The sequence below is a fragment of the Crocuta crocuta genome, unplaced genomic scaffold (genome assembly GCF_008692635.1).
Source record: "Crocuta crocuta isolate KB4526 unplaced genomic scaffold, BGI_CrCroc_1.0 scaffold152, whole genome shotgun sequence".
Taxonomy (NCBI): domain Eukaryota; kingdom Metazoa; phylum Chordata; class Mammalia; order Carnivora; family Hyaenidae; genus Crocuta; species Crocuta crocuta.
The window spans coordinates 2,234,970-2,248,620 of record NW_027528798.1 but is presented as its reverse complement, the minus strand read 5'-3'; the positions used below and the strand labels follow the sequence as shown (position 1 = coordinate 2,248,620).

Sequence of the window (13,651 nt, the reverse complement as noted above, 5' to 3'; positions counted from 1 at the left end):
TGTCGGTTGATGTGTAAAATGAGCTAATGTTGGTGAAAGCCCTTTGTAAATTACGGAACTGTGATAAAGTATGAATTATTATTGTGATTGCTCTATTCCAGGCAATTCATAAACAATGCAGAAAATTAAGGATGCATACTACTGGCATTCAAAAAGCATTTATGCCTTTTTAAGTATATAGCTATAAACTATCAGCAGATGGGTTTGACAATACAGTCTTCAGTCTGATTTAAATATTAGTAACCACCCACTGAGCGCGACTTTCTAGCAGGGACAATGCGGCAGATGCCGGCAGCAATCGTGCAGAATGGTTAGGGAGACAGCCCTGGTTCCACGCACGGAGTCTGCATACCAGCAAGTGATGTGCTTTGTGACTTTGCCCTGAGTCACCAAAGGTCTTCTGAACCTCACTTCCCTCTCTTGTAAAACAGAGGCAGTAATACCACCTTACTGAGTTGTGGTGAAGAGTAAGTACGATAATGATCTCAAAGCCCTGGATGTGTCACCCAGTGCAGGGGACCGGGAAACCCCCTCATTGCAGTCCCCTTACCCCTCTGATGGACAGATATTCTGTCTTTCCCTTCTGGCCCATCACTCGAATGCTAATCAGGGTTAGAGCCCTTGCCTTCAGCTGGGCTCCCAGCAGCCTCACTGAGGTCACTGCCACCTCAGCTTAGCAGCCCACCTTCCAGCACCTTACTGGCCCTGCTGACCTTCAGGCCTCCAAGGTCAGTTCCAACATGGCCAGGTCTTTGTAGATTCCAGTGCTTCCTCTTGATAAATCTATATTGTGGGTGCTGGGTGTGGGGTGGATGGAGTGGAAGACCACCCGTTAAAGCCTGTGTGAACGGCCTGAATTCCTAGTCATTTCCATCCAATGGTGAGGAGCCTATGTGGATTCCAACGACCTGATGTTACCAGACAGTTCTATTTGGACGGTCTAATTACAGTCACATCCACATTGTTTCACTAACAACCACAGAAGTGTAAACTTGATTTTAACCTTATTAAGTTCTGGGTGCCAAGGTTTTTGTGGTGAGAATAATAACAGGTAGTATTTATTGAGCACTTACTATTTGCACACACAGTGTCCAGTACATGACAAGAATTATTTATTTATTTATTCATTTCTTTATTTATAGTGGGCACAAGTGGGGGAGGGGCAGAGAGAGAGGGAAAGAGAATCTCAAGAAGGCTCTGTACTGTCAGCACGGAGCCCTAATGCAGGGCTCAAACTTACTAACCGCAACATCAGGACCTAAGCTCAAACCAAGGGTCAGAGCCACCAACTGAGCCACTCAGGTGTCCCAAGAATCATCTTATTTAATCCTCACAACAAGGCAAGGAAAAATGTGTTATACCATTACCCCCATTTTTCAGATGACGCCATGAGATGAGGGAGAGTGGAGGTCAGCTTTAAACCCAGTGCTCTTAACGGTGTTAGTGGGGACACTGCAGGAGAGAAATGTCCTGGAAGAAGGGTGGCAAGGAAGAACTAAGAAATCACCCCGTCTAGACTTCACTCTGCTCTTCCCCACTTGTGTTAGTGTCCTGGGCTGCCATAGTAACGAAGTATCACAAACAGGGTGGCTGTGCAACAAAAATTTATCAGATCACAGTTCTGGAGGCGAGAAGTCCAAAACCAATATATGGGCAGAGTTGACTTCTGAGGGCTGTGAGAGACTCTGTCATACATTCCTCCTAGCTTCTGGCATCCTCAGGCATTCCTTGGCTTATAAATGGTATCCCTCACCCCGTGTTCAATTTTCCCATGTTTATAAGAATACCAATGATACTGGATCAGGGTCTACCTGAATAACTTCATTTTAACTTCATCATTAGCAAAAATGTCTTTCCAAATAACGTCACCTTCATAGGTGCTGGGGTTGGACTTCAACAACTTTTTGGGAGACATAATTTGACCATAATACCATCCAAGCTCTGCTTCCCCCGTGCTCAATATGATGCCATCCTCTGGAGATAAGGTGATGAGGGGAATGTACATGATTCCCACTGTCATCATCCCCATTGATGATGCACTACTGGAGAATTTCTATCACTAGACCCTCTCGGTTCTGGAGCTAAACCTCTTATCCACAATTCCAAATGGCTCATCGACTGGGACAAGTGATGAGTAAATCTAAAGACAGCATAATTGGAGACAAAAATTAATATTTGATTAACTTTATTTGCAAGAGCACATCTCCAATTCATCCACTGCTTTGCAAAGTGACATGTGATTTCTTGAAGTCCAGAAGTGTTTCGTTGGATTATTTCCCCCCTAGTTTACCAGTTGGTGTCATCATAGGCCTCCCAGACCAAGTGCTGAAAGCACTTGGTAGTTTTACCAGGGATGTACCACTTCTTAGATGGAAGAATGATTAGCCTTTGTTCTGTTTAATTAAGCCTCACTTAATGGGCAAATGTTTTCTTTAACAAGCTTGCTGTCACCTCTTCAGTTATTTAAGGCAGTTCACTTCACATCGGGGGAAAAAAAGAGAGAAAGGAAAAAATTTCTCATTTGCTCAAACTCGATTGGTCTAAGGAAAAATGTGGCTGTCTGGAAGGTGCCTAATTGCTGCTGTGATGGTGCACTTCTTCTCTATTTAGTCCTAGGCTTCTTATTGAAACGCTAATCAGGGTTAGGTCTCACCTCTTGATGAATGATTCTGTAAAAACTTGATATTCCTCAGCTTAGCTAGGAACGTCTGCATGCAAGTGTAATGCCACTTCGACTGAATGGGAAGATAACTAATGCCCTTAATTTTGCAAAGATGGCTGTGATTTGGTACATACAGTGCAGATCAGGGGAAATCAGAATGAAATTAATTTCCTTCTTTGCAGAGGCACCACCTTGGTTATATCATGAGCCACTTTGCCTTGGCTGTTTTTGCTGAGGATTTAGAGAATGCTTGGCACGTGTACTTGGGCATATTTCCTATAGCTGGGGTCAAATTTAGGTTATGCGATTTTATCTGATATCAGAACTTGAGGACTTAAGTTGTCTGATTTTGTTTCATTTGTCAAGTAGGAATAATTGTCCCTATGTTATAAGACTGTAAGCAGTATCCTTTTAGCTCAAGGGCTCACATTATAGGAGCGTGGTATTTTTCCTTTCTCTCTTTTCCCTGACCCTCCACACCCCAGCCCTTGACAGTGGGACAGAAGGTGTTGTTTTGGATTCCCCACCCCCTCCACAGCAGTCAGGCACCCATTCTAAATCTGAGTTGTAAGCTGCTTCTAAGTTCTAAGATTTGACACTTCCTGATGGAAAATGAACAACAGAAGCATACACCCATTTATTTTGACCGAGGGACACAAAAATTAAGGACATGTGGCTATTACTGCATGGGCAACTGACTTGCTACTGACTCTCTCACTTTGCATGCTGCAGGACAGTTATGAATCCAAGCATTGGCCAAAGCACAAATATTATTATAATTGCTAGTGGTTATTGGTGTCTGTGTGGTCCACCACCTGCCTACATTTCCTGCCCCACCCTTTCCTCTTTCTTGAGCAGCCTTTGCTCTTTTACAGTCCCAGTTTCCTACCATTACCTGAGCACAGACTCTCATTTCATGCCTTAGATATTGGCTTCTATTGTCCCCACTGCCTAAATTGCTTTTCCTATCCTTGAACATTTCATCCATTCGTAGATATCACTTCAAGACTTCATTCACGTTTATCAAGTAGATCTTCTCTGAGCAACCACATCCTTGTACCCTTGTGCCCTGGGTTATGTGCATCTCCCGTCAGCTCTCTCAGCAGCCAATGCTCCCATCAAAGCACCTTTCATGACGTGTTTACCATTTTCTCAGCTGCCTTGAAGCCTGCCACCACCGTCATTACACTCTCGGTGACCTGAGGACCATGGTAGCATCTCTTTGTTGATTGTCTCTATTTAGCTCAACACCAGGTTCTCAGTTCATGCTCTGGGTATGTTTTATGAATGTATCTTTATCAAATTTTTGTGTGTATGTGAGCAAACATCTATGAGTGCTGCATTCTTGAAAGCTGCCTACGAATCAGGCATGGTATGTGCTCCTAATTTAAATGATCCTGACTCTGAGACTTTGGTATTGGTTGTTTTCTGAGAACTAATGTCAACTCAGAGGATGAAAGAGAACATTATTCCTAATTCTCAATCAATTATCACTGTAGATAATCCTTTCATCCTTAGGCCCTTTACATTGTAGGTTACCTGTCAATATCCAAGGGCCTATTCTATCTGCTCCGTGGAAATCAAAGATCCTTCTTTGGTTTTCTCTGACCTCAGTTATACTGATGTTAAAGGTCCCAAACTGTCAACATTTCCACAGATGTGATCTCTTCTGCCCAGTGATGCTACTTCCCTGAGGACTAGGCAACAGCTTTCTGAGTTTGCAAAGAAGATATTTGGAGACAAAATGATTCTGGGATTTAGGATAAAAATCACTTGAGGCTTGGAGATTGACTTGCCTAGTCCAGTTTTTTTTTTTTTTTTTTTTAATAGATGAGTTTCCGCTTTGTCAGACAAATATACAGGACTTACAGTTAAATGTGAATGTCGGACAAAAACCAAATAATCGTTTTAATATAGGTATGTCCCCTAAATTTTATGTAACATACTTTTGATAAGAACAAATGTTGTTTTTCTGAAATTCAAATTTAATTGGGTTTCCTGTATTTTTATTTGCAAGATCTGACACCTCATGTTCCCCCCAAAAGTAAATGGCATACCCATTAGGATCTAATAGGCTTGAGATCATGGGAATGGCAGGTTTTGAAACACACAGACTTTCTGAGTTGCAGATGAGTATTCAGTCCTAAGTCATATGATTAGGAATCGAAATTTTTCTACTTTAGCACAAAGTGCTTTTTGCAAGCTTGTGATGATTATTCCTAGAAATCCATCTCATCTCTGCAAAGCAAGAGTTGGTTTAACATGGGATACAACTCAAGAGAAATGAGCCGTATTAAGACAGCTGTAAGGGAACTTGTAATGTAATTTTGTCACTTCAGCATACCTGAAGCCTGGCTGCAAATCCCAGGTGAGTTCCCATTAAGGCTCAGTCCTCTCTTTAAAAATGCAGATTTTTTTGTTGTTGTTGTGTAGGATACTGAGAAAAATGACAAAGGGATTGTTTTGAGGAGAACCAAGCCACACAGTGGAATAAAGGCACACAATTTAAAGTATCAGTTTAGGTAGCATACATGATGTCCACTTGTCTTCAATATAAAGTTTCAATTCTCCGTGCTTATTAAAGAGAACTGATAAAAAAATTCTTTAGACAGTTGTGAGTGAAAGAATTGCCACTATTCTCCTGTAATATGAATCTCTCCTTTTTCTCATGATTTTCTTTTCTAAGATGGCTTCACTGGAAAAAACATCACATGTTTATTACACTTTGCAGAAAAAAAAATGTTATCTTTTTATGTTCACATTTCCACCCCCTGCCAAATTCATGATTTGTAATTATTTGAAGAAGACTTTGCTTCCCTTAAATATGTTCAACAAAATGTCCTTTTGTTTTTTCCTATGACCCCAGGAATGGTACCCTTATCATTTGGGTACCATTGGAACTTATTTCACTCTGAATTTTCCCAAAGTGACACCTCCATTTCCTTCCTCATACCTAAAAAACCTATACTCTGCTAACTTTATGCTAGCATCACTTTTCATTTAGGACTCGATTTGAAAAGTCATTTCCTTTTTTTGTGTGGAACATAGTCACCAGGACACATCCGTGTGTGCCAATTGAACTTTTGTTCCTCAGAAGCAAGGTCCCAATGTTTACCCAAACGCTGAGGGTTGGGTATCGGTTGGAGCCCATGTGCTAGAAAAGTACTGACATAAGAAAAGGATATAAATTATGTATCAGCCAAAGGCTGTCTGAGTTCACTCTGAACAGGACAAAGCAGGATTCGGCAGCACCTTACAAAGACTCAGCCCTAAAGTCTGTTGGAATAGCTCAGCTGCAGAGTGAGGAAGGGGAGGGAGGCTAGGCATGAGCATGTGGAGTCTCCTGGGGGATGGGTAAGTAGAACAACTCTAAGGCAGTAGAAACTACCGAGACCAAAGAGTCCTTGATCTGGGCTGGTGCAAAGAGGGTCCTTGTGGGCGAAGAGTGTAGTCAGTGCCAGAGATACATAGATATAGGCAGGAAGCAACGTCCTTTACTGTCTCCTCTGTCCAGATACAAGTGGGACCTCAAGCAGTAGGTAAAACTGCCAAGGCAGGCCATGCCCCAGAGAGGAAAACCTGGCATGGCCCTCTCAATCCAGTTGGGCTTCTCAGCAGAACAGTCACAGGGAGGACGAGACAGGAAGATTCCCGTGAAATGAGGTATAAACCTGGCTTCAGAGAAGGGCTGAAGAGGAGGCTGTGGTGCCTTCCTCCCATTTCTACCAGGCAGAATTCTACCCATTTTCTATCCAGATCTAGGTCCTTTCTTCATGAAGTGGCTATGCCATTCTGAATATATCTTGACCTCTCTTGATGTTTATATTTATATTGATTTTAATGAGATGATTGGATCTGGAGCTGTTAGTTATTTTTCTGAGCGTGTACATTTGTCAAATCAACTAGCCTTCAAATTCTGAATCTCCCCCTGACCCCTACCTTGTGAGTTCTGGGTGGACTTAGTTAAAATGCTGTACTTGAGATCTGAAAATGTCTAGGTGTGGAAGAGATAGAAGATTGGAACTAAGACCTTGGGGGTACAGAGGGCCCATGCCTGGGACACCCAGGGTCATGGTTTGATTAAGTACCAGGAATGGGCTATGCACCAGGAGTCCCAGCTATGTTTCTGTGGCCTGGTGGGCAGACGTCCTTGAGATGCAAGAGTGGGCATTTCCATCATGGATGTCTTGCCAAGAAGGCAGTAATTCCTTGAAGGCGTAGTTCATGACACAGAGCAGTGGCTTTGTTGTTCCTTATTCATCTGCTCCTTGGTTGATTGAGGCAGCTGTGATCTAAAGGGGCTTTCCCTTGGCGTGCCTGGTGGCTCAGTCGGTTAAGCATTATCTGACTCTTGATTTCAACTCAGTTCATGACTTTATGGTTGTGAGACTGAGTCCCACGTCAGGCTCTGTGCTGACAGTGTGGAGCCTGTTTGGAATTCTCTGTCTCCTTCTTTGTCTGCTCCTCCTCTGCTTGTGTTCTCTCTCTCTCTCTCTCTCTCTCTCTCTCTCTCTCTCTCTCTCTCTCTCAAAATAAATGAACTTTAAAAGGGCTTGATCTAGGGGCACCTGGGTGGCTCAGTCGGTTTAGCATCCGCATCCGACTTTGGCTCAGGTCATGATCTCACGGTTTGTGGGTTCGAGCCCCGAGTCAGGCTCTGTGCTGACTGCTAGCTCAGTGCCTGGAGCCTGTTTCAGATTCTGTGTCTCCCTCTCTCTCTGACCCTCCCCTGCTCACGCTGTCTCTCTCTCTCTCACACACACACACACACATATACACACAAATAAATAAAAAACATTGAAATAAATAAAAGGGCTTGCCCTTAGTGAGTGATTCTAGAGAGCACTTTCTGGCTTACCAGTGGTACCATGGATTGCAAATTTGCCTTTCCAGTAAAATGTTTTCGGAAAGAGGTACTTAGGCAATCAATGTAAGATACCTGAGAGCAATGGCAAAACTTATCCCTGGCTGCACACACTTCTCCTAGGGAGACATGAAGAAACATCCAGTTGGAATTTGTCACATGGTGGCTCTATAAACTAATTAAAGTTTTATATTATTTTGCTTGTTTATGAAATTTAATAAAGAAACAAATGAACAAAAGCAAGCTAGTGTCACCTCCTTTCCAGTTGAAAACAGGATTGAAAACAGGCTTGAATCTCCTTTGCAGTGTGGGTATTAAATTGACCAGCTGTGTGAGCAGTGGTTGGATAACAGCCACTCTTCCTGTCAGAGAATAATTCTGGGCTCACCTTCACGCCCTCAGATGAAATATTGATGTGTGGGACTTGCCTCTACCACCATGTAACTCTTCCCTTCCCTGAGCGACATAGTCACTCTTTTTAACGATTAGCTCATGAGATCTCACAGAGCGACTTCATGTTGAGCTGGCTCCTTTGTTAGAAGATATTTATTGTCTGGCTGCCCTCCTACGGCTCCCTGCACCGCTTGCCTTTTATTCATCATTAGCACCTCCTTTGGAGGCTGAACCAATGAAGGATGTAGAGCAAAATTTTGTTCTAATGTGGAAAACGTTATGAAGGAGAGGTTTAAAAATCATGCTTCATTCATTCAAGGACTATTGGGAAGAGTGGGGCAGGCTGAAGAACATCTGGGGCGATTCCTCTAAAACAGTGAAGGAGCTGGTGATGGTTGACCCTTGGGTGAAATACCCAATTTCTAAAACTCCCAGCAACGTATGTGTTTCTTGAGGGCAAAGAACATGTTTCACTAAATTTATAGCATTTAACTACTGTAGAAACCCTAGTCTCCACAAATATTTCTTAAATGGTTGCCATGTGGAATGAAATCCAGCTGAGTTCTGACCGTCCCCAGAAATTAAAGTTAAGACCTCCATGGGAGAATTACAGAGGAGTCCAACACAAAAGGTAAATAGCCAAGAGCTTTCAAATGGTCAAATCCTATTTTTGGTGCCAATTAGTCATATCTACTAAAGTCATTCCCCTGAAAGTCAAGTGTCCCAAGCCCTTGTTTCCTTATCTGGACAATGAATGCCATAACACAGAACTCCTGAGAATGCTGGAGAGAATGAGGTGATCAAGAATGTATGTAAAGCAGGGCAGCTGGGTGGCTCAGTCAGTTAAGCATATGACTTCGGCTTGGGTCATGATCTCTTGTGGGTTCAAGCACCATGTCAGGTTCTGTGCTGACAGCCTAGAGCCTGGAGCCTACTTCAGGTTCTGTGTCTCCTTCTTTCTTTGCCCTCCCTTGCTTACTCTCTCTCAAAAATAAACAAACACTAATTATATTTATATATATATAGCTCTTAGCACAGTGCCTACCACATGATAGGTGCTCAGGGANNNCCAGTCAAACAGAGGCTGAATGGTGAATGAGGACTTTACTAGGATGGTCTCCTGGAACTTCTCTATCTGGGAAAGCCCATCACATCTCATATGTCAAGTATCTGAAGCTTTGTCCAGACTCCTCACGATTGGTTAATTTCCATTCCCTATTAAGAATAATTAAAAGATCCATGGTCTCTGCAGAGGGCTATCTGGCCTAGAACCTCTCCATCTGGGAAAGTTCATCATATCTCATGTGTCAAGTACCTGAAGCTTTGTCCAGACTCCACACAACTGGTCCATTTCCATCCCCTACCAAGGGTAATTGAAAGACCCACGCACGGTCTCTGCAGCAGGCTGTCTGTCCTGTATCCCTATTGAGTCTGGGGCTCTAATATATTTTCATAGCTTTTCTTGTAGAAAGCAGCCATCCCACTTCTTGCCACCACACACACCATCCCCAGCAGAGGAGCTATACCCAAGGGGTCAGCATCCCCACAAGTCAGCCTTACCAGGTCCCTTTGAGTCCAGTAGCAAACAGAAAGGGTGCCCAGGTACATGAAAGGAATCCATATGCAGTATCTGACAGATTTTATATCTCTATCAGAGAAGACTGCAGTCATATCTCCTTCCTGTAATGGTAACAGGTCCTTGGCATTTGTTTATCTACAAGCCTACAAAGACAAGAAGAAGCCAAAACGTTTAAGAGGGCCCAAAGGAATGGAAGTTACCACTCTTGCCAGCGTCCCATCATCCCCATTCTCACCTAGGCTGTGGACATGATGCTTTTCCAAAGAGCCTCCCTTATCTGTTATCTCATTCCAGCTTCAAATTAACTTGGGGGCCAGGGAGGCTAGACATCATTTGTCCTTTCTTTGTCATAAGAGAAAACATACTCAGGGAGCTATTGGTTGTTCGTTCTCAGAGCTGGGGCCTCCTCCCTAACCCAGGAGATCACAAGCGCTGAAGCAGGAACGGACTCAGCCGCAGACGGCTGAGACTGGGAGTCTGCTAGGTGTCAAGGTCTCAGAAGTGATTTCTTTTCTTCCTTTATTTTTTTAAATGCAGCCAAACTGCTTTTTTGAAGACCTTTTTGCTAAATCTGGCTTTACTTCTGTTTGCTGTGATTCAATGGGCTGTCCCCACCCATACGCAGCCCCTTTCCTCTTCATTTCTCAGGGCATTCCGCTGGTCACCTCTAGAGAGCCATCCATCCCTTCTAGCCTTTCATTTCACAGATAAGAAAACAGAGGTCTACACCACTGGACATTGCACAACGAATGTGTGGCAGACCTTTGAGTATCTTCCTAGTACATTGTTCTTTGTATATAACTTCATTCAACAGACCCTTTATGATTCAGATGAAGATGTTTTAGAGCATAAGGCCAACACTCATTAATAGAACTTTTTTCAGTGATAAAAATGACCACTGACCACTGAGCCCTTGAAGTGGCACTAGGACATTGAGGAAGTGAATTTTTAATTTTATCTAATTTAAATTGATGTAAGCTTAAAAAGCCACATGTGTCTAGGTTGCCACCATATTGGATAGGGGAGCTGTAGACCAGTGCTTCTCACCTCAAATGACACCAGAACCACCTGGGGAGCCTCAAAAATACAATTCCTGATTTTCAAGGATTTTGATTGGTGTTGAGTAAAGCCTGGCCAATGGGATTTTTAAGACTCTCCAGTTAATTCTAATGTGCAATCAAGTTCTAGGGACACTGATCTAAACATTAAGTTCCCTAAAGGACAGAGGCCATGTCAGCTGTACACATCACTACTCAGTTGCAAGGAATTCAGTGTCCCCAAATCTTAGAGAACTCTGTATATCTTGGGGAAGAGGAAGACATAATCACAGATAAAAAACAATCAGAAGCACCCTTATTGTCTGAAAGGACAATGTAGTCCAAAGGAGTAGAAATGGTCACTCCTACCTGAGGGAGTTAGAAGAAGCAGTCTCTATGGTAATGATTCTGGTAATGACTTATAAATAAGGTACGTTTTTTTCCAGAAATGCATTTGTAGCAATAGATGTTTCTGCCAGGCAAGTCAAAACTCACGTCTGTAATTCACAATAGGATTAACCTGGGATTATGGAAAATCTAATTAAGTGAACCATATTATCTGAGACCCACAAAAGACACTTAACGTTGCCTTTGAAAGTCCTGCCTGTCTGAAAGTGTTAGGCATATGCTTCAGAAAATGCTCTGCACATGTACAAGGCACTTGACTGGTTTGCTGTATCCCATTACTCTTCTTTTATGCTTAACTTTTTTAAAAATCCCATTACTTTTGATAAATGACATTAATACATCTGAAAAGAAAGAATTGGGCTTCAAAGATTGGATTATTTGAAACTACAATGAGATCATTATGAGGCTATTGTTGGTGTCTGCTTTCTAAAAATAAAGGGGGAGAAAACTTTCTGTGGTATTTGTAGAGATACAAAAAAAGAAAAGAAAAGCCATTAAAAAATGTGGCAGAGTTTAGTCTACCTTTAGCGTGATAGCATGGTTTGGGGAGGTACATTAGAGAGAGACCTCCAAAACAGCCCACCCGCACTCTGGTAAGAATCAAGCTTCTGATAATTGGAAGCAGCTTGACTTTCTGCATTCTGCACTTATGTTCGGAGGCTGATTACGCTGGATCCAAGTGTGCAGGCCACAGTGGATTGGGGTCACAGGCTGGATGCTGCCAGATTCTGAAGACTCTCTGCAGTGGTGATTTGAGGCACTCTCTCCCCTTGTTTTAGTCATTATTTCCAATAAAAACCCCACATCAAGCTCTTGTGAGTTATTAAGACCACCTTGGGATAATTCTTCCTCTTACTGTTTATATTATACTTAAAAAAAACAACAACCAAACAACAACAACAACAACAACAACAACAACAACAGTCTTTGTGGAAAGTGTTCCCCTACAGATTCCAGTGATAATATGCATTGTTTTCCCTCTTCCCACTGATGGTCCTTGAAGAGAGCTCCTGGGTCCTTATTTATGAATGTCTTTACCCTTTTAGAATGTGTACTGTTTGTTCCATAGTAGTAGTTTGCAAGGGAGGGCTGCTTTTAAGCTGGGTTTGGGGGAGGCAGAAGGGCAGGGTAGACGCTGAATAAATTATCTTCCACTCTATGCTTTCCCTTTCCATTTTCCTCTACAGAGTGAGGACTTTAGGTTTGGTTCGCTTTGTTTTTTTTTGTTATTTTGCACAAGTTGCCTGGCATTTCTGTATTATCTCCCTTCCACCAAAGGAAGACTAAGAGTGGAAGGTCTAAGGGAGGTTTCATCCAGTTTTGAGATTCTAACTTTGAATAATACAGCAGAATGCCCAGACTGGAAACAGAAATGGTAACATTATAATACGTACTCTTGGAAGGACTCAGAAACCTCATGCTACTCTGAAACTTCCCATATAAGCATCAGTCCTTTGGTTTCACAAGCTTAATACATTTAAACACATGCATGCACTTTATCCCCAAACTAGCCCCTCCCGTACTGAAGGCAGGAGCAGCAGTGCTATCTTCAGAATGCAGCCTCAGCCTCTGTCCTTCTCAGTTTTCCCAGTTCCCAAGGGCCTCCATATCAGCATAGTTTCTGTAAGAGCCCCCTTTCCTCTAACCAAGGCTTATTTTTCCAGTCTGGAACCTTGTTACCTCTCATCTGAACCCCTGCGATGAATCCAAGAAGTCTCTGTTGACCACATGTCCTTCTCCAGATAGGCTAGAATCCTCTAATGTGCTGTCCTCAGTGGTAGCCACTAGCCACACAAGGCTATTGAGCTCTTGAAATGTGGCTAGACCGAAGAGATGTGCTGTAATTTTAAAATACACACTGGGTTTTAAAGACTTGGGACCAAAAACAAACAAACAAAACAAACAAAAATGGGAGTGGTGTGTACAAAATATCTCAATAAATCATATATTTATTATGCATTGAAATGGTACCATTGGGTGCATACTGGATCAAGTAAAATATATTGTTAAAATTAATGTGCCCATTTTTTTTTTACCTTTTAAAATGTAGCATCTAGGGGCACCTGGGTGACTCAGTTGGTTAAACATCCAACTCTTGATTTTGGCAAAGGTCATGATCTTAAAGCCTCAGGTTGGACTCTCTGCTGATAGTGTAGAGCCTGCTTGGTATTCTCTCTCTCCCTCTCTTTCTGCTTCTCCCCTGCTTGTACTGCCTCTCTCTCAATCTCTCAAAATAAATAAACATTAAAAAATGTAGCATCTGGAACATTGAATATTATACATGTGATTCATATTGTATTTCTATTGGACAACATTGGTCTACTTTATCTCATTTCTCTCATTTATTTGTATCATTATATTTAATAATTCCTGTTATAAGTATTATTTTGCTTATCTCCTCTTAATGGACAGCCTCTTAAAGACTTCTGTAGGGCTTGTACCTTCTTGCATGTTGTAGGTGTATTGTATGTCATATCAGTGTATCCAGGTCTTAAAGTTCCTTCTTATTGAAGGAACAAAACTCCTAATTTATCGTTTTGCTCACCTGCAGTGGGCCAGGATTCCCTCCTTTCATTTTAACTCTTCCTCTGAGACCCAGTCCTTACGTTTTCACATTTTCAAAATGGCAGCATGGTGACCCATGGAGGCTGAGTCCTATACCTAGTGAACAGGCAGTAGCTCTTGAGCTCTAGCCCTCCAACCTCATT

At 42.4% G+C, this 13,651-nt stretch overlaps 1 protein-coding gene across 3 annotated transcripts in view; it reads left to right on the top strand.

The window, feature by feature from the left end:
- CDH11 (cadherin 11) overlaps positions 1 to 13,651 on the top strand; it is a 95,817-nt gene that overhangs the window by 17,713 nt on the left and 64,453 nt on the right. The gene's annotated exons all lie outside the window — the stretch shown is intronic.